This window comes from Rhinolophus hipposideros, assembly GCF_964194185.1.
Source record: "Rhinolophus hipposideros genome assembly, chromosome: 2".
Taxonomy (NCBI): Eukaryota; Metazoa; Chordata; class Mammalia; order Chiroptera; family Rhinolophidae; genus Rhinolophus; species Rhinolophus hipposideros.
The window spans coordinates 42,423,429-42,442,803 of record NC_138048.1 but is presented as its reverse complement, the minus strand read 5'-3'; the positions used below and the strand labels follow the sequence as shown (position 1 = coordinate 42,442,803).

Genomic DNA, 19,375 nt, shown 5'->3' with positions numbered 1-19,375 from the left:
AAAGACCCATTTTATGGAGAAAACATTTTCATATGGAATGTAATACTTTCATTATATTTTGATTTTGTTGCCAAAACCAATGTAATTGTAAAACTCTAGTTTCTGTATAATTTAAAACTGTACAAAACTATTTGAATACTTAGAACAGAATTTTATAACCTGTTTTAAAATCTTCCAAATGAAATCTTTAAATCAGTTTTAAAATTATTTTGTTAAAAATTAAAAATGTTACATATACTTCTTAATGACTGACATCTGGTAAGATGGAAACTTAGTAGTCGACAAAAGCAGTTTACTTAATTGGTGGTTGGGACTGAAAACTGAGTATTGTGATTTAATAAGCACAGCTAGTGATCCTCTTCTATTTGGATCTATTTTGTGAGGCTTTCCCCTCCTGTGCTGCCCCCCCCATGACAGACAACCGTTACAGCTAAGTATAATGATAACCTGAACATAGTACGAGGTTTTCAAAAGACTTTCACAAAGTGTAAAACCAAGCAAAGATATAAAAAGTGACAAATATTTAGTCAAATTACTCTGTTTAAACATTGTTTTTTAGTGAGAGCAAAAATGTTTTAAAATTGTTGATAAATACAACAAAATTAAAATTTAAGTATTGTTTAATTCTTGTTTATTTCATCCTTTTAAATGCCTATTCATCTATTCCGTGTTTATAATACAGTAGTAGTATATGTCTATGATTTATAAATAATTATATGTAGGCTTATATTAATCAGTGCCCAGTCAGTAAAACTCATATGATTCAAAACAGTGACTTTACACCAGGGAATTTGTTACAAAAGTGTTGTAAAGGCTGGTGGAAGGGAAAGAAAGTGACAATGTTGTTCACCAATGAGTACCTATGGGAAGCAAGGGAAAGTTTTGTTACCCAGAGTTTACAAGGCCTGTGCTGCTGCTGCTGTGCTGTTGGAATCACCACTACCACTGCTTTGCAGGAAGCCAGGTGCCTGCACTCCTACTGACACGGCAAGAGCCCAGGAGTCCACAGTTCCACTGAAGCTGTTGTACTTGCCAAGGCTGCTCAAGTTTCCAGTCATCTGGGATGGCTGCTGCTGTTCCACAGCTGCAGTACCATTACTGCACAATCAGCAGTCCTGACGGCCAGATCCCAAGAGTTCTGTGCTGCAGAGGCTGCTGAAGTACCATTGCTGAGATTGCTAGTGTCAAAAGCCCAAGCAAAAATATTCTCTCTGATCTTTTGCCAGTGCTTCCCATTCTGGCAAAGCAATCTGGGAAATGTAGTTTTCAGGTGCCACCATAGAAGAGGGTATGGCAGGAGAGAGAATGGAGTTGAGAACCAACAGACAAATGATGTACCCAGAGTTCAAAAAATATTTTTACTGATGGGGTATGTAGTTTTTGAAAGTTGAAGAATCCACTGCTCTATAGTATAGGTAAAACTATATCTTCAAATGGGATTGTTTTAGCAGTCGGATTCTGGTTTGTTATCTAAAACTGGGGTTGTTATTCAGGAAGCACATATTGGTAATATATCATTTATTTACAGTCACTATCTGTTTTGACGACTTACAGTAACGTTTCTTATTGGTATAGGCCCATGTCTTATCAGTTATAAATATTTTGCCCATCTCCCACCACTGCCCCAAAACTGCTCTGATTTATTGTTTATTTCTATATGCTTATTTTTAAAATAATAGTAATAGTGAAAATGTGGCACCTGGAAAACTTCAGAATTTATAATATCTAATATTTTATAATATAAAATATAATTTATTGTACACATTTTAAATATCTGATTAAACTACTAAAGCACAAATTAATTATTGATAGAATATTAAACTAAATGCATTTATTGGTGGAAAAGTTTAATTATTTTAGGCAAAAACCACATGAATTTTATTAAAATGTTATAGTGGCCTGCAGTTTATTTCAATTACAGACTTTTAGATATGACATAATAAGAAGTGTATTGGAGTCTCAGACCATTAACTTTCTAAAATTAATTTCACAATGATGATGTATTTATACCCCTTTTCATAATTAATACAGATTTAATTATGGGCAGTGTTATTCTCATTGATTATTAATAAAACTGTTTCCTCATCTGGTGAGATACTTGTTTTATGTTCATATTCTACATCGGTTTAAATGATGTTGGAATATTATTTGTGTTGTTAAAAGGACCAGTTATACATTTTAACTGGTAAAATGTCAGCAGTTTGAAATAGAGTAGGACATCTTATTTAATTTAGTGATAAGTCCAAATTTATGGATTTTCAACATGAAGTAGAATTTATGTAATAATTTTGAAATACCCAACATAATAAAATTTAATTTAATGTAACTCATTTAAAATTTTCTATTTTACAAGAATCCTGTAAAACGTATTTGATACAGTATACAATCTGAATGTATATACTCTGATTAACGAGGTTTTTCTGTATTTGTTATTAGTAGAAATGAAGAATATTGAGATTTTATGTAGATTCTTTTTCAAAACTTGATGTGATCTTAAATGTTTCAAAGGTTATGGTTGTAACCCTATAACTTACTGGGGTAAAATGAGCTTTCTTGAATAAAATTAAAAGATATTGTTTGTACCCACTTTGGATCATTCCTATGGTCTGTTGCCTCAGAGGAGATAGCAAGCTGCTGTCATGCTGACTCTGTTATTAATCACTGGCTTCAAAATTACTGGACAGATTGTTATTAATGTTTCCAACTCTTTAATCAAACTGGTTCATTATATGTTTCTTTTGTCACTTTAAAATTCATTTGTATGCTGCTTCTCTTTGTTATCCTCTCTTTAAATTGTACTTTGAGACACTTAATGTACTTTTTCTCAAATATATGTAAAATAGATATTGAAATTATCTGGAGAATGCTTTCAAACTTGTTACCCATTATTAGTCTTATTCCAAAATTTCTTACTAATCTCACCAGTTGTTTTTTTTCTAGAAAATTTTTGGAGTAATTTTGTCAAGCCCCTTCCTCTATCTCTCACAAATTTCATTTGGGTTGAGTTTAGGCCTGACTTTTACCACTTATTAGCTACGTGATTTTGGACCTCAGTTTCCTTATTTATAAATGAAAACATTACTATTACCTTTCTTACAATGTTGTTGGGAGGATTCAAGGAGATTGTGTATGTAGCAGTAAGCACAGTTTCTGACCCAAACAGTAGTGATGAACTTATTTAAAAATGCATTCTTACTGACTGGTTTGGAAGAACATGAAGACTGAGTTTTTCAATGTCGAGTCACCAGACAGGACAGTGGTAATCTCACCAATCTGCTGGACAAACAGCATCTATAGCAATTAAGATACCTCTTTGGTATCTTCTATGTAACTTTCATGTTTCCTATATTATACACTCTGCAGTTTCTGTTTCTTTGGCCTAGCATATTTAGTATAACCTGTACATATGAATAAATTATTATGTAAGTGTTGAAACTTTAAAGACAGTTGCTAGCACTGTTTTAGATTGTTAGGAGAGAGGATTGAGCAGGGAGCAGCAAGAGTTCATGTAGTATATGTCTAACATTTTTCTAAAGCAAGGTGATATTATTGCAAATGACACTTTTATGTTTTTTAATCATTTAATTCAAAACATCGATTGTGTCATGAAAGTACTTTCTTCCCCCACATTTCTGTTGATATATCGTTTAAGATCAGTTTACAGAGGTAGTAACAACAATAATACTCATAACAATCTTGTAATTTAGACATTAATCTCTATGCCTCTTGACGTGGCCGTATTCTGTACATTTGTGGGAAAGGATGATTGACTCATATCCATATCTGAGTCATTCTATGTTAAATATACTTTTGACTTTTTACTACTCACTATCCGCCATTTACTAGCCACTGTTCACAGTTCCACTGGTTACTCCTTGGAACTCTTGGAGTATTTTCTTTCTCATTAAGAAGCTTCTGTGTTTGCAAAGCCATGACAGTATGGCAGTACCTTCATTTTTCCATCCTTTTATTCCTCATTACACTACTAAATAAGGCTGTAGAATATAACAAGCTTTCTAGAAGTTTTGGAGAGAAGAAGAATATTTACATTGCAAAATGAAAACTTCTTAGAATTAAATATTAGGCATCACTCTTTTAAAAATCTTTTGTCCGTCTTGACATTGAGAATTTTTCACTGTCTACCATTCTTTCCTGTTATTCTCCTTTCATTTCTTCTCATCTCTATGCTTCCCTATCTTCAAATTGTTATTTCCTATGCAATGCATTTTAACCCCACAAGAAAAAGTATTCAAGTCCTACTCTGACTCCAGCCAGCTTACCAAAATGTTTTCCTCAGAGGAGATGGTTCCATTCCTATGAGGAACACCAGACTTACACTTGAGCACTTACATTGTAGATGTGAAAGAAATAATGAGTAAATGAAATGTAAAGGCAAGCTGAATTTTCTCAGAGATGATGTGAATTAAAATTCTGCTAGCTATAGGGCACTATCTTTTACTCAACATTTTATTATGACATTTTTCAAATATACATCCAATGTGAAGAGAATCACTTATCCTATTATAATTGTTTTTTTGTTTTTCACAAGATCTTAAAGTAATATGTTTTATGTTATTTAATACACTTTTAAAATGCTAGTTACAGGTTTATTGACTTAGAATTCAAATTTATTAAAGTTTTTAATTAACCAAGGTTTCTAAATCCCATGTATTATTGCTTTATTCATTTGTTCATTCATTTAGTCATTTATTCAAGAAACCATTTTGGAGCTTCAACAATATTCTAGGTGTTTACCAGGTATTAGGCTGACAAAGCTTAGTAAGTAGACGTTCTGTTCTTGTGGGTTCCTCAGTCCAGTGGAGAAAGGATAAATGACTACAACACTGCAAAAGGCATAATAAAAGTACTCCCAATGATGTAGTTTACATGCTTTGTCTTTGTTTTAAACTTAAGGATTTGTTGACTAGAATTGAAATTTGGCTTGCCTCTCTTCCCATATAAGGATCATACTACTGGCCTACTATTAGTAAACTACGATTTATTTACAATCTCCTAGTTTTTTGGGGGGACTGATGGGATACAATTTTAAAACAGATGATCAAGATTATGGATTATTATCTCATTAGGCCACATATAATTCACTTTATGAAAGTGGTCTCAATGACAAAGTCAGTAGTTAGTGTAGCGCTTATTCATTTTGATCCACTAATCCCAAACTTTGCTTTTCCATCCCCTTTACTAAGGCTAAAAACTCTTGTTTTGTCCATTATTGCAACATGACTCTTAATTTTTGCTCCTTTTTAATCTGGGCAATAAAAGTATCTTTTCGGAATGTTCTTGTGAACAGTCTTAAACTATCTCAACATTTCCCCCTTTTAGCCTTACATAATATAAAAACATTAATGATACCTGAGAAAGGACTTGGCAAAAATATATTTGGGATAGTGTTAAATGCTTTTGAAATTAGTTCACTTTCTTTCCTTTTCAAAAAATAACAAAAAATACCTTAACCCTTTAAGTACTTTTGGAAGTATTCGTTAGCCAAGACAACAATCTCTGATCAAAGTAAAGTACGTTGTAACTAAAATTAATGAAATTCTGTGATCTAGGGAAATAGCTATTACTGATTTCTGTTATATAAGAAGAAAATGTACTGTGTACTTGTAGAAGACACTTTACTAGGGGACAATGGATAAAATATACTCAAAGGATCTACAAACCACACTGTGAAAGAATAAACCGTCTCCAATCAAACCTCAATACCTCCCCCTGCTCCGTGAGTGGGCGTGCATGTGCACACACACCTCTTTCATAAGCTACGTTTTATTTTTTAAATTAAAAAAGGTTTCATAGCCACATTTTAAATTTAGGTTTTATATTCATTGAATTTAAATTTTAGCTTTTTGAGGGAGAAGCACAAAGTTTCTGACACTGCATTTCATGTGATTTCATAATATGCAGGGTAAGATTATTTGCTTGCACTAATATTTACATACCTGTCCCCCACCAGCCTGTGAAGTCTTCCAAAGCAGAAGCTGCATCATATGTTTTATCTTCACTTTTTACCCCCAACTATAGTGTGTGGCACATAATGAGCACCCTGATATATGTTTAGTTAGTGCACAAAGATTAGAGCAAAGGTAAATTCTTGCAGAACGAATCATTAGTATCAAAATCTTTAAAATATATCTCCAAATAATTCAAAGTTAAAACCAACTGTGTAAAATTACATGATCATATTATTCAGCATCTCTTACAAATCATTTATAATTGAACCCTTGCTTTTTTATGCCTTTCTCAGGCTATGGGATAAAGGACATTTTTTATTGTATTTTATTTAATATTCATTTAGTTCTTTAAACAATTATTTGCATTAGAATTAGTATTTGACACTTGAAGTAAGGAACCTTAAATAACTATGTTGATTATTATTTTTCCCCCTGACTCGGGGCATTTAGAAGAATAATCTATGGGAACTATATATAATACAAGTAGGCTTTATAATTCGGTAGTTTTATTGATTACTGGTTATTTTCCAGTTCAAGCAAATGGAATCACATATTTATGGATATTTGGGAACAAAAGTGATTGAATGGATTACGTAAACTTTTAAATATTGTTGCTAGACTCTTAACCCAAATATAATGAGAGCTCTGGGTATAATGTTATAAAAGTAAATTTGTACTGTGCTAATAAATTTTATAACATTTGTAATGTTATAAAAGTAAATTTGTAGTTTAGTAATCAAGGTATGGTGAAGAATGACCAGGATATGTTGGATTTGACTCATAACTACAGAATTTTATGGGTAAATGGGGGCCTTAGATATTATTAGATATTGGGAGACAATATGGCAAAGGGATAAGCACATGAGCTCTACACCAGCCAGGTGGGTTCAAATCCCATTGCTGCTATGCTGTGTGATACGGAAAATTGCTTAACCTCTCTGTTTCTTCACCTGGAAAATGCAACTAAAAATAACCTCTACTTTATAGGGTCATTATTAGGATTTAATGAGTTAGTAAATGGAAAGTGCTTAGAAGCGTGCCTGGCACTTAATAAGCACCTAACCACTAGCTGTCATCATCATCATCATGTTGTCCAGTTCAAGTTCTTCCTTTAAATTTAACTTCATTATTATTTTTTTATATAAAGAAATGGAAGCTGAGAATGGTTACATGATTTGCCCAGGGTATACAAACTGCTTGTGGTGATGCTGAGAATAAAACCAGTTTTTAACTCTCACTTCAGGATCTTTTTGCAGGATGAAATTGCCCCATGGCATATTAACATACTAAATAATTGAATAACTTTATAATGTACAGAGTCTGATAATCAACTAGGATTATTGTTTCACGTGGTGCTATGGTTAACTCCATAGTGGATCTCCAGTTCCAGCAGGGAGGGTGTATCTTGAACTCCAGAAAGTACTAAGAATGTGCCACTTACTGTGTTTGGAATCCAGTAAAGTGTGCAGATATGGAGAAAGTGTTGAGATGTTGTGCATTTTTCACTAAGCCAAAATATTTGTTTTTCTTTTTTTTACATTCAACTTGGTAGTTGTTCTTCAGAAAAGGTGAATAGCCTTCACGGTCCTTTACATTCCTTTTGACTCATGCTTGTAGAAATCAAAGACTGTCTTCTTATTCTCCTTGGGTTAAAACCAAACAAATCAAAAATCTTAGAACCCTATTTTAAAAAATCACGATATACTAATACCTAATTTGAATTAGTCTGTCAAGCTGTGAGGCTTTTGTGTTTTATTAAGTGGCATTTTTCTTCATACATTTCAATAAAGCCTCAGAGAAACAATAGGGCAATAGTAGGAAAACAGAACTGCCAGGCTGACCAGTAAGGGATGAGATGCATGCTGGTCTTAGGTACACTAAGTCTATTTTAGAAAGGTTTTCTCAAGACATGTGACCAAAAGTAGAGGTCAGTTACATTTCCTTTGGTGTGTGTCTGTCACCTCTTTATTAAGCACCCACCCTGGAGAGGGGTAAAACACAACTGCTGCACCACAGAATTAGGACTGATGGTTTACAATGAGAGTGGAGGGTTGAGACTTTTTGTCCCAGGACAGTTTGTATGATATGTGGCTGGACATAGCCCTTCTAATTTCTGTGCTATAGATTATCTTTCCTTAAAATCACTAAAACAATATTGATCTCTGTTCTGAACATGACCCAAGATTTAACTGACATTCTAAAAAAAATTTGTAATTCTGGTAAAGATACAGTTGATCCATAGTTATATACTGAAGTAATTAAGTTATTTATTTTATTAACTGAAAACTAACTTTTAAATGAGTTGACGCTTATATAGTAAACTAGTTTTGTTTATGCAAAGAAACACATTCTTTGAAACATGGTGAAATTTTTGAAGCATGGTGAAACACTCAACTATATAAAAGGATGATTTTACAATTAATATACTTAATATACAATTAATTATTGATGCCCAAATGCAGGATTTGAGTAGGTCAGATCCACTCATATTTTTTTTAATTTGTGTGTAGATTTTTAAAAGAATGTTTGACCGCCATTGTGATATCCTAAGTCCCATCTCAATGACATACAGCCAAACTGTATAGAAATACTTTAAGGAAGGTGACTGTCTAGATAAACAAGCAGTGTCTAGTTTTAAAAAAAAAATTGGGGACAAGGAGAAGGGCTTGAAACTAGTTCTATTTTCTGATGTTTGTAATTCCATAGCTGCAAATATATTGTAAGTTTATTTTGCAAATAAACTTATGGGAGAAAAGGCACCTGGGAGTGGGAAAAAGGGATGGGGAGCCCGTGATGGGATGAGAAGTGTAATTTCAGCATTATTTTGGTTCTAGCATGTGAAGAAAAACAACGGTTAGAAGAATCAGGCAAAGAGAAACATTTCTTTTTCCTTTTAAGAATGGTATATTTAGAAGCGTTGATTATTCTTATTTTTCCCTTCTGATAAAAGAACAAGGGATTTCTATTATGGTTTCAGACCCACATTCTATGAAATCTTGTCCTGCTTGTGATGGAAGCTACTTATGGGATTTATTTCTGTTGTAACACTATGTACTATATGCATTGCACCTGTTCTCGCAGAGTACATTGCATTGTGATGTTTGTACAGATAGACACTTCAAATAAGAATCCAATCTGCCTTTTTCTAAAGTATGAGTTTATTAGTTACTTAATTAAACTCAATTCTATTTTTGTCTGCAATTTTGCATGTGGTCTTGACTTACTAAAGCGATGATTTCTTCTTTGCAGTTATCAGTTTTGTCTGAGATCAGTTTTCCTATTGTATGGAGTCTTTCTTTCAGAGCCTCCTTTAAGACTGCTCTGACTTTAAAATCATTACTGGGCTTTTGTCAGAGCAGATTTGTTGATACTCTTCTCACATGAAAAAAAAAATTAAGAGATTGCACAAATATGCTATGCATTTCACTATTTCTTGCTAATGTGCAAAAAATGTTATTTATGATAATTACGTGTACTGTGTGCCAGAACTGAAACAATACATTCCTCATAGTGGAGCACAAATAAAGAAGGTGGAGCCAGCTGCTCTTAAACTGTTTATTTGCAAGCAGTAATGATATAGAGAATATACCTTTTTCACTGTTAGTCTGGCAATACTGAACCTGTTGCTGCATTACACGAGTTGCTTTTTGCTGGATAGGGGAAGGAAGGCTGTCTGTTGTCTGGTAGGAGGGCTTTGTCTGTGCCTTTCTCTCTCTGTTTCTTTCTGTTTTTCTTTCTCTCTCTCTCTCTCTCTCTCTCTCTCTCTCTCTCTCTCTCTCTCTCTCTCTCTCTCTCTCTCGCTCTGTCTCTCTCTCTCTCTGTCCCCCCTCTCCCTCCCTCTCTCTTGCTCTCTCTCTCTCTTCCCGTCTCTGTGGTTTGTAAGGTAGGTTGCAGTGTGTGTATATACACAACATCAAGAGCAGGAAAATGGACTCATTAGGGAGGCAGGCAGTCATTACCACTCACACTGTACTTCCAGGGAGACACCGATTATGAGAAGAGAAACTCAGCGCTGGGGAAGAAGGTAGGGCAGACAACTTTCCAAAAAAAAAAAAAAAAAAAAATCCTGCTTCCTCAATCCCCCCTCTACCTATCATCTCTTTCAGCCCCCAATGCTTTTATTCTTTCTCCCTTGAATTTTAATAATCCAGATTTAAGTTTGACAGAGCTTCTGCTAGCTTAAAATTTGGAACATCTCTAGGAGGCCTACCCTCTGCTAATTTTCTTCCTACTTATTTAAGGGCGTGCCCTTGTGATTCAGTTTAATTACTTTAAAAATAATTACAAACAAACCTATTTTTCTCACTAAAGTACCAAATAAATCAGTATTTTTCACTCTTAAAGCAGATCCCTCCGTATGTTTGTTAGTCTCTTTGCTTTTCTTATCTGTTTATGCAATTCCATCTGTCTGTCTATATATCATGTTGTCCTTATTTATTGCTAACTGGGTTTTGCTAGTTACGTGCCAGTGAGTTTTAGCTGCAGTGCCAGTGTGGGTATTACTAAAGTCAGACTCTTGTTCTTTGTTTCACATTGAAGTTTAAAGTCCATATTTACAGTTTAAATCCTTGAAGCAGGTTGAATACTTTTTGTAGCTTATTTATTTGATGGCATTGGCCATAAGGTGAGGGGTAGTCATCGAGGGTGGATAAGAATCTAGTAATCATTTTATCATCACACACTCTTCTGTATCACATCTGGGGGGGTGTATTTCGAAAGGAATAAGGTACTGTTTTGTAACTTTTACTTTGCAGATGGACTTTTATAGGGATATATATCACTGTGGTTAGTAAGAATGCAAACTTTTTTAACAAGCAGTTTTTATCCTAGGACAGTTTCCTTTTAGTATGTTACTGTTTATTTGTGTTTGGGGAGGGAGGAGTGGGGGGGCTGGCCATCTTTTAACAAAGTGGAAGCTGTGAAGTGTATCAGGCTATCTTTTGCAACAACTGTAAGTATTTAACATTTTGGGGGCTATAAATAATGTATTTGTTATTTCAAACATAGTTTTGTGGTGCTTTTTTCCTCTCTATTTTTTCCTTTTTTTATGGTGGGAATAGTTGCATTTCACAACTAGCTGACATTGTGGAAGAGTTTTCCCAGAACAGTGTTCTTCAAAATTCAAAGGAGTAGTTAAATTGGACCATTTGAAATGGACTCCTTAATGGAGTTTTATTCAGATTTGTCTGAAAGTAAACTGCTATTCATTTGATAAAAATTAAGTCAGACAGCAAGATACACAAATATTTTCAGTGTATACATGAGCAATGATAGAAAATAGATGCTGATCTATAGAAATCTTTGATAATAACAATCACTTTTTTCGTAATAAATTATTTAATAGAAGTGGCAGTTTCTTTCTTTTTTTTTTTTTTTAATTCCATTAGGCCTCTCTGACAACACAAAGAAGTCCATAAAGCAATATTCTTAACCCACCTGGGACGCTAGAACAGATTCCCAAACACATTCTCAAGGTTCAAACCTAGTAAAATGTTTATTAAAAATCCATTATTCCAAAAGGGTTGTGAACTTTTGCTGTTAAAAGTCTTTTTTTTCCTTTCTTTTCAAAAATTTATTTGGAGACTTTTTATTTACTTATATTTCCTAAACTGTTTTCTAAGCTAGAAAAGCCAGCTTTGACCAAGAGTGGTACAAATACTAAGTATATTCAGGTCCTGTTGAGGTGTTTTTCCTAAAGGGGAACTTTTGGGGGAGTCTATTGAATGTGTGTTAATATGGTACACAGTGTATGGTGTTTCAAATGTGATTTTTGTCCATTTCAGAACTCTTAACTAAAAAATTTGTTTTAAAACAAATTGCTATGTCAAAAATGTGCATGTCTCATGCACCTGTCTATCATTTTCTATATTAACATTGTGAGGACTATCAAAAATTCTACGCTTGTTTTCAAAAGACATTTTGCACGTATCTCTTGATCAACAGTTCTCTTTTTCTGCACACATGTATGTGTGGAGATATCTGTGTTCATATATATGTACTTGTGTACATAGTCTCTTGTATGGATAAAGAAATCACAGATTCTCTTCAGATATGATATTTAAAAATTTTCATGTTAAACATATTTATGTTAACCAGAAGCAAACAAAAATGGAGAAGCTTTTAAGGGAAGATGAAAATTTCTTTTAACCTTCTAGAAAAAAAAAAGAAAGTAAAAACTTAGTCATTTTAATGGTTGGCTTGATTTTGAGAATGTGTATATGTTTTTTTCTGAATTATAATTCTTAGCCTTCAGTAGATCTAAAATATTTTTAGTATGGAAATAATCTTGGCATTTTCTCGGAAGGACTGTCACAATCTAAATACAGCAGGACATTGTAAAATGTGCATAAGTAAACTTAAAACCAGTGTGCTCTGCTGTATAGGAGTTTGGAAAGCTGAAAGGCTTGTGCCAGAAAAATTCATTAACCTGCCCTGCAGGTTTATGGTGGGCTTTCTATCAGCACGTGAGATCTGCCTGTTGAGAACCTGAAGTCTTGGTCAGGTCATAGTGTGTTTCATTTTAACGTTGGAGCACACAGTTATCTAACACACCCACATGAGGAAGTGCTCTAAAGCAGTTATTTCATACTTTGCCATGCCCTGTAGCTAAAACAACTTGGTACTGAGTGATTGTGTGTGCGCGTGCGCGTATAAGAGCTTTTTAACTCCTACCCCATGAAAATCAGCTTTGGCTCCTTGAAAAGGACCCGAACAGTGGAATGCAAGACAGTATAATTCAAATGCCAAGTACATGATGGTTTCAACATCTTTTTCTTTTCTTTTTTTTTTTTTTTAACTTAGGAGAATCACTATGATTCTTTTTAATAAAAAGACGATAGTAATTTCCTGGATTTTACTCATTAAGATTTCAAAACCTGAGGTTACTTTTTCACATTTTTCTCCAGAAGCCATTCATCAAAAGGATAGCAGCTGCATACGTTCCCCTGAAATGTGAACAAATAAATGGCATTCCTGTTTATCTATTTTTGAATTTTAATGATTAGTCCTTGTGCTAATTAACAAATTCCCGTATTCATAAAATCTGGCACTTCATAAATATCCAATTGTGTGATTATCTACACATGTTCTGGCTTTCTGTAAATATAGAAATTATGAGTGAATGTGTTCATGGACTTGCCCAGCCTGAGTAGTGGCGGGTCCTGCTGCCACACAGGAAGCTAGTTCAGCGCCTGAGCAAATGTGTTGCCCCAGGGTCTGGCAAGGTGTCTAGAAGCAGCATCTGACTGATACTGCTGACTAGTGATCCTTTCTGGCAGAGGAAGGACTGACGTTGGCATTCTATGCCACCAGTTCCAGCCTTCTTCAGTCCCAAGGGTAGCCTCTGTAGGTCTAAAAGTTGATAATGGATACTAGAGCTGACTAGTCTTGGAGGCCACTTTAGATACACGTTTTAGCAAACGACATTTTTCAGTGGAAAATATGCTGATCTTCTACCAAAGAAGTAAAATAATATGCAATCCTTGTATAACCATTTTAAGTTCCTTAACCACTGAGGATCCAATTAGCATGAAAAGTCACATAGCGCTGAAAAGAAAATCTAAGTTATTTTCATTTATATGGCTGTGTAACTATCGCAAGCAAATTATAAAAATCAGATATTGCTTACATAGGAACAGTTCACCCTACATCAACGACAATAAACACCAGCAGTGAACAAGAGTGTACATGCAAGAGTTGTTATTAAATTAGAAAACAGCCCTTTTAAATGATTTTTTTCATATCATATAAAACAGTGGTTACCTAATACAAGCATTAAGTCTTATTGACAATGCTACTAGAGTCAGCCTTGGTCATTTGATTCTTTGCTCCAAACTTTCAAGTATAGGATTCCTAGGTACTTAGCAAAAGTTGAAACTTATAATTTTCTTGAAAACCTATGTTTCATTCATTTGCATTGCTGAAGTAATTTCTAGCATTTTGTAGAATCCTCAGGAATTACAGCCAATGTTAATCACTAGAAAAATCCTTTTAATTCTTTACCAAAAACTCAAGGGCAGTATCTATATCCTAGAAATTCTAGGGAATGCCTGCATTCATGTTTTCCTGTAACATAACTATATTTAATCACCAAATACCATGAATGTCGATTATGTTTAATGTATAAAAAATATATTCCTTGAGCTCTTTTAATTTCAACATAGGCAAGCTTCTGAGGCTGTGGGAAGAAGTAATGCTAGCTATTATTACTATCATATATGTGTAACCACTACAGCAGATGTTGGAAACATTTGAGGGTCTATAAGAAAAAAGGACTTTTCTACCACTCTAGCTGTTTGATTGTAATAATGACTAAGTGGCATACTATTTCTGCACTAAACTGTGGAAAAATTATGCTCAACTGCAGCCTCATAACCTCTTTTCTACTCCAGGATCAAGTCTTTTGGTGATTCTACAGTTCACTTGAAAGTAATCAGCTTGAGGACATGGAGCTTGCCTTTCTGGAATCTTTTGACACTCAACTGAAACTTCAGCCCTGGGGTATTTGTAGTTCAGTTAACCAATGCAACCCTTATATAACCATTTTAATTTAGGGAAAGTTAACTCCTGACTTCCAAGTGAGAATCCTGAGATAAGAAGCAAAGGCTGAGTTAATTGACCCATCTAGTTACCAGGTGGAAATTGAGGATATTATTATTAATTTCTGAATATTCAGTCTCACCTTTGAAACTCAGTTGGAGAGGGTGGTAATTATAGCATCATTTACCTTCTTGATATTAGATATAATTTTATTGTTGAATATTTCTGTGTCTCCGGGTATGATGAATTTCACATATATATTACACATTATGCATTTAGAATGATAAGAATTTATTTGAAAACTTTCTGTATTAACTAATGTAAGAATTTGCATTCAGTAAATATGAAACTATGTAATGGAGTTTGGGGTTTTTATAAATTAAAAAGATGTCCAATAAAGTGAATCTAGAAAGGGCAATAATTACAAATCTTATTCATAATAGAATTATTTTATTCTTTAGAAATTCTTAATCTAAATTTTTTTAAAAACCATGTTTGAATTTAAACTAAATTTTAATTGTTTCTAATCTTTAATCTTTAGAAGGCTTTTGTTTCCTTTTTTTTTTTTAACTAAATGAGCCTGGATATTTACTATTTTTACCTTTCTTTTCAGAAATGTTCTCTGAATTACTATTGTAATCAAATTGTGATTTGTTGTTGGTAAATTCCTTTTATAGTATGAGATTCTTTCTAGTAAATGAAATGCAACTGAGACAAAATTAGGGTAATGTCAGTTTGCTCAAGTACCACATTAAAACTCAGAAAAAAATTAGTACTAGCAGAACATTATCAATGTTTTAGGTTATGTAATTTTTGTGGTAGATGTATGTATGTATATGAAAACTGTATGGCTATTATTGTAAACAAACGAAACCCCTTAGTTATTAGATTAGTGCAAAAGTAATTGCGGTTTTGCAATTGTTTTTAACGTTTTAAACTGCAATTACTTTTGCACCAACCTAATAGACACCAAGACATTTAAACAGTGGGTATGGTCCTCTCTTTTTTTATTTAAATATGAACGAAGCAATTATAGTCGCAAGGGTTGCTTTATACTGTTGGATTTATTATTTTTTTCTTTTCTTGTTTTTAAATTCTGGACACACTAAAATTTCTTTTGTCCCCATAAATGTACTTTGGGTCTGCACATATTTAACAATGTCTCCATCCTATGAGTCGTTTGCACGTATCATCTGGGCTTTAGGTTGGGCAAAAAGAACTGGAATAGTTCTTACTTTTTCTATTCCTCAAACCAACAGTAATCTTTATCCCCTTGCCTCATCTCTACAGGGGAGAATAGAGACCATTAACAAGCAAATGGAGATCAGAATATAGGTAAAGCTGAGGGTAGAGGTTGTGGGAGCTTTTGAAGCTTCTAAATTTATAAGTCTAATGAAAGAGAAATATTTTCTCTCCAACCCTCGATAAAAGCCCTCCAACCTATCTGACAAAACCGTCTTCTCCCTATTCCCATAGAAAACAGAGCTACCTAAATTCCTTCTCTACTCCAAGACAGATTCAATGGTTCCATCAAAAGACCATCATACAAGAGAAAGTCGTAACATCTCATATTTCTAATACATTGACTGCCAGGTGTTCTTCATACTTTTTGCCTTTTAAGCTTTAAGTGTTTAGAGTTGTGAGCAGATTTTCATAGTTGGTAGCCATATTTTATTTGTTTTGATAAGAAGCCTTCCCAACAAAGCAGTCCCAAGGTATGTCGCAAAACAGCATCATGAGTTTAATTCAAATGGATGAAGTGATTGAGTGAATAAGTTATTGTGTATGTCTTTCCTGTCCCAAAATAAAGTAAAATACTTTTCATATTAAACAAAACAAAAAACAATTCTAAACTTCGTATCAGTCTAAATGGATTCAGGTTTCCTTTTACAAAATGGCTTTCTGAAACCATTTGCACAGCAGTTTTGACCAGCACATTTTGCTCCATTCCCTGCCCACTCGCTGCTTGGCTTTCTAAACGTTGAATGAATGTGACTAATTCATTAGCTAAAAAACCCCACAAATTCATGTTCTTTAACAGGCTCAGAATATAGCCATAGATATGAAGAAGATGTGCTAGGACTTACATGCAATAGTTTCAGTCCTATCAATTTAGCATGAAAATACATGAGTTAAAATTTTAGAAACTAATTATTTTTCTAGTATGTTGAGAGAAACCCTATGGTGTGGTAAAAACAAAACAAAACAAACAAAACACTGAAGCACTGCCTTGGAGAGCAGGAGGCATTAATTAATGCTAAAAAGGATTTAAAGTGGTTAAATCTGTAGGCCAAGTTTCTAGTCCTGACTATATGATTTTGAATAAGTCATCATCTCTCTACTCCTTGGTTTCCTTGCCTGTAAAACAAAGGGGGAAGTTCCTTTTTAGGTTTACTTTTATTTTAAAGAATGTGTTATTTTTTGTTAAATAGCTTTATGTGTAGTTAATTCTGCTTGCATTTTCTACCTATAAATCACAAGCCTATATGGAGAGATATGTAGGATGGTAATGATGGAAAAATAAAAGTAATTTAGGTGATCTGAGAAAGTAACACGTACTTTAATTTTTTCGGTGGTGGTTGCTCTCAGCTTAAGTGGATGTCATAATATATTATTGGGTCTATTTAATGATTCAATAAATGGAATAAACCAAAAATTGTCATTTGTCAAAGTGACATAATTGCCTATGGGTGCTTTGATAAAAGGGCTGCTTTTAACTGAATGAAGCAAAACATGGTTACTATGGTTCTGTTCCTCCCCACTGGCCACTAGATGGAGAGACGGTCCACGTCCACGGCCTTGCACACGGTAAACATCTCACTTCTGACTTTCTACTGGCAAAGCTGCACGATATGTCTTTGGACATTTCTATGAAAACACACATGACATTTTGCAGAAGCCATTAGAGAATATGTTTTCTTCTATACAGGCATGATGTGATATTCATGAAATGCAAACTGATTTGCTTCTTTGGCTACTATTGATGCTGGTAGACCTAGACGGCTAGTATTATAACTCTGATTTTAGTTGTCACAGTAGGGCCTTTTGCCTCTTTCCAATTTGTCCTTTTAATAAGGGCCCTGAAATGAATGTCAGCACCACAGTGCCACCTTGTGTCCCAGTTGCTGTGAAAGTTACTGATGCATGAGCCAGGGAAAAGAATATGACATTTGCAAAAATTTGGCAAATTGTTTCACATTCTAATATTGCAGTAGCTGCCCCAAAATCTATGTTTTAATGTGTTTGGAAAATTTTACCACCCAAGGAGAAGTTAGGATGAGTGCACTTTACCCTTTCTCTCATGCCAGTGTACATAAAAAATATACTAAAAAATTCCTGGCACAAACACAGACGTGTTCAATTTAGAATGGGGAATGATGAAGGCAAGGATTGTTGCAGATACTCACCTAGTTCTGATCACTTACAAAGCCTCAGCTCAATTGCTTCAGACAGTGAGGTGCTCCTTCCTGCATACTCAGAGCAACTTTTATATGCATATCTTGATAGTGTCATTCTTCCCATTGTATTGCCATTGTTTGTAAGCATATCATCCAACTAAACTGTGAGCTCCTTGAGGATGGTGTCTGTCGTATTCATCCTACTGCTTCCAGAATTTTCTATGGTATTCAGTCCACAGTTACTCAAATGTTTGAGGTCAGAATGAATGATTATGTCTGGCTGATTTATAACTTATTATTTGTTTTATTTTTATTTGTTTGAGTTTTAAGTAATTTTAGAGGCTTTTCTCTTTGGAAGAACACCTGATGGCACCTCCTTTCCAAATATCTCTTTATAAATATACTTTTTCTAATATTAAAGTGACGTTTTCTCTTTTTGATTATGAAAACCAATGTATTGCCAGTTCATGAATGCATATGGTAGTTGACTTTCGGGTAAAGATACATAATTTCTAGTTCTAGCTTTACAAGAAATTTGCTGTGTTGTCTTGGGTGAGATATTCAATCTTTCTAGGTCTGTTTCTCATGTGTAAAATGAGCAGGCTGGATTAGTTGATCTTAAGGTACTTTTGACTAAGGGTTCCTTTTATAGGGATTGGACACATGTTAGTATTACTCTAGTTGTATTTGGTTTAACGTTTTTAAAGTACTATGATAGCTAAAAATTAAATTGCTAGCCTTTGAAAGTACTATTTGATATCCCATGTTTCAGAAGAGGGAACTGAGGCACAATGTTGAACTGCAAATAGACAAGGTAAATAGTATTATAACTAATGGACTTTCTAATTTTTTGTTTGTTTTTAATTTTTTTTTGTTTGATTTTGGTTAATTGAGCTCCACTTGCCTTCTATCCTTTAACTATAAAACAAGTAAAACTACAACAAATTTAAATAGCAAGACAAACCCATGGTTTGGTATAGGATTATAGACTACTTAAAATTTAGAGATTCTTCCATGCTGTTTTGAATTTTTTGTAACACTTAAAAATGAGTGCTAGGTTTTAAATTTCAGATTTTTGCATGGTATTTACATCTGGGATGTTTAGTCCTTATATTGCTATAAACACCACCAAACTGTATGACTTTGGGCAAGTTACTTAAGCTTTTTAAAGCTTGGTTTTGTTATTTGTAGAAAAGTACCATATTTTGCCATGTATTATACACTTCCATGTATAATGCACACCCATGTTTTTGGCCCAAACTTCTAGGGGGAAAAAAAAATCTTTTGTTTTAATTTTTTAATTCAAATTTTTATTTGTTTACATTTAGGTACTTGTTTTTTTGTATTATAAAGGAATTTTAGCATTTATTTTTTAACATATGGTACAATAAATTTTATGTAAAAAATGATTACAAAACACAAGAACAGATACAAGGTACAAGAAATTTTATGTACCGGTAACAAATTTAC

The 19,375-nt window shown here is 33.7% G+C and overlaps 1 protein-coding gene across 25 annotated transcripts in view; it reads left to right on the top strand.

Annotated features, from left to right (window-relative positions):
- The window catches only part of ZBTB20 (zinc finger and BTB domain containing 20), a 755,798-nt gene that overhangs the window by 31,078 nt on the left and 705,345 nt on the right, over positions 1 to 19,375 (top strand). For 5 of the 25 annotated variants that reach the window (XM_081027924.1, XM_081027935.1, XM_081027909.1 and 2 more), the window contains exon 1: positions 9,855 to 9,993. The exons of 12 other annotated variants lie outside the window; for them this stretch is intronic. The gene's annotated coding sequence lies outside the window, so the exon portion shown is untranslated. Of the gene's footprint in view, positions 1 to 9,842; positions 9,994 to 19,375 lie in introns of those variants that run through there. 8 more of the 25 variants (XM_081027939.1, XM_081027912.1, XM_081027913.1 and 5 more) reach the window with 3 other exon arrangements.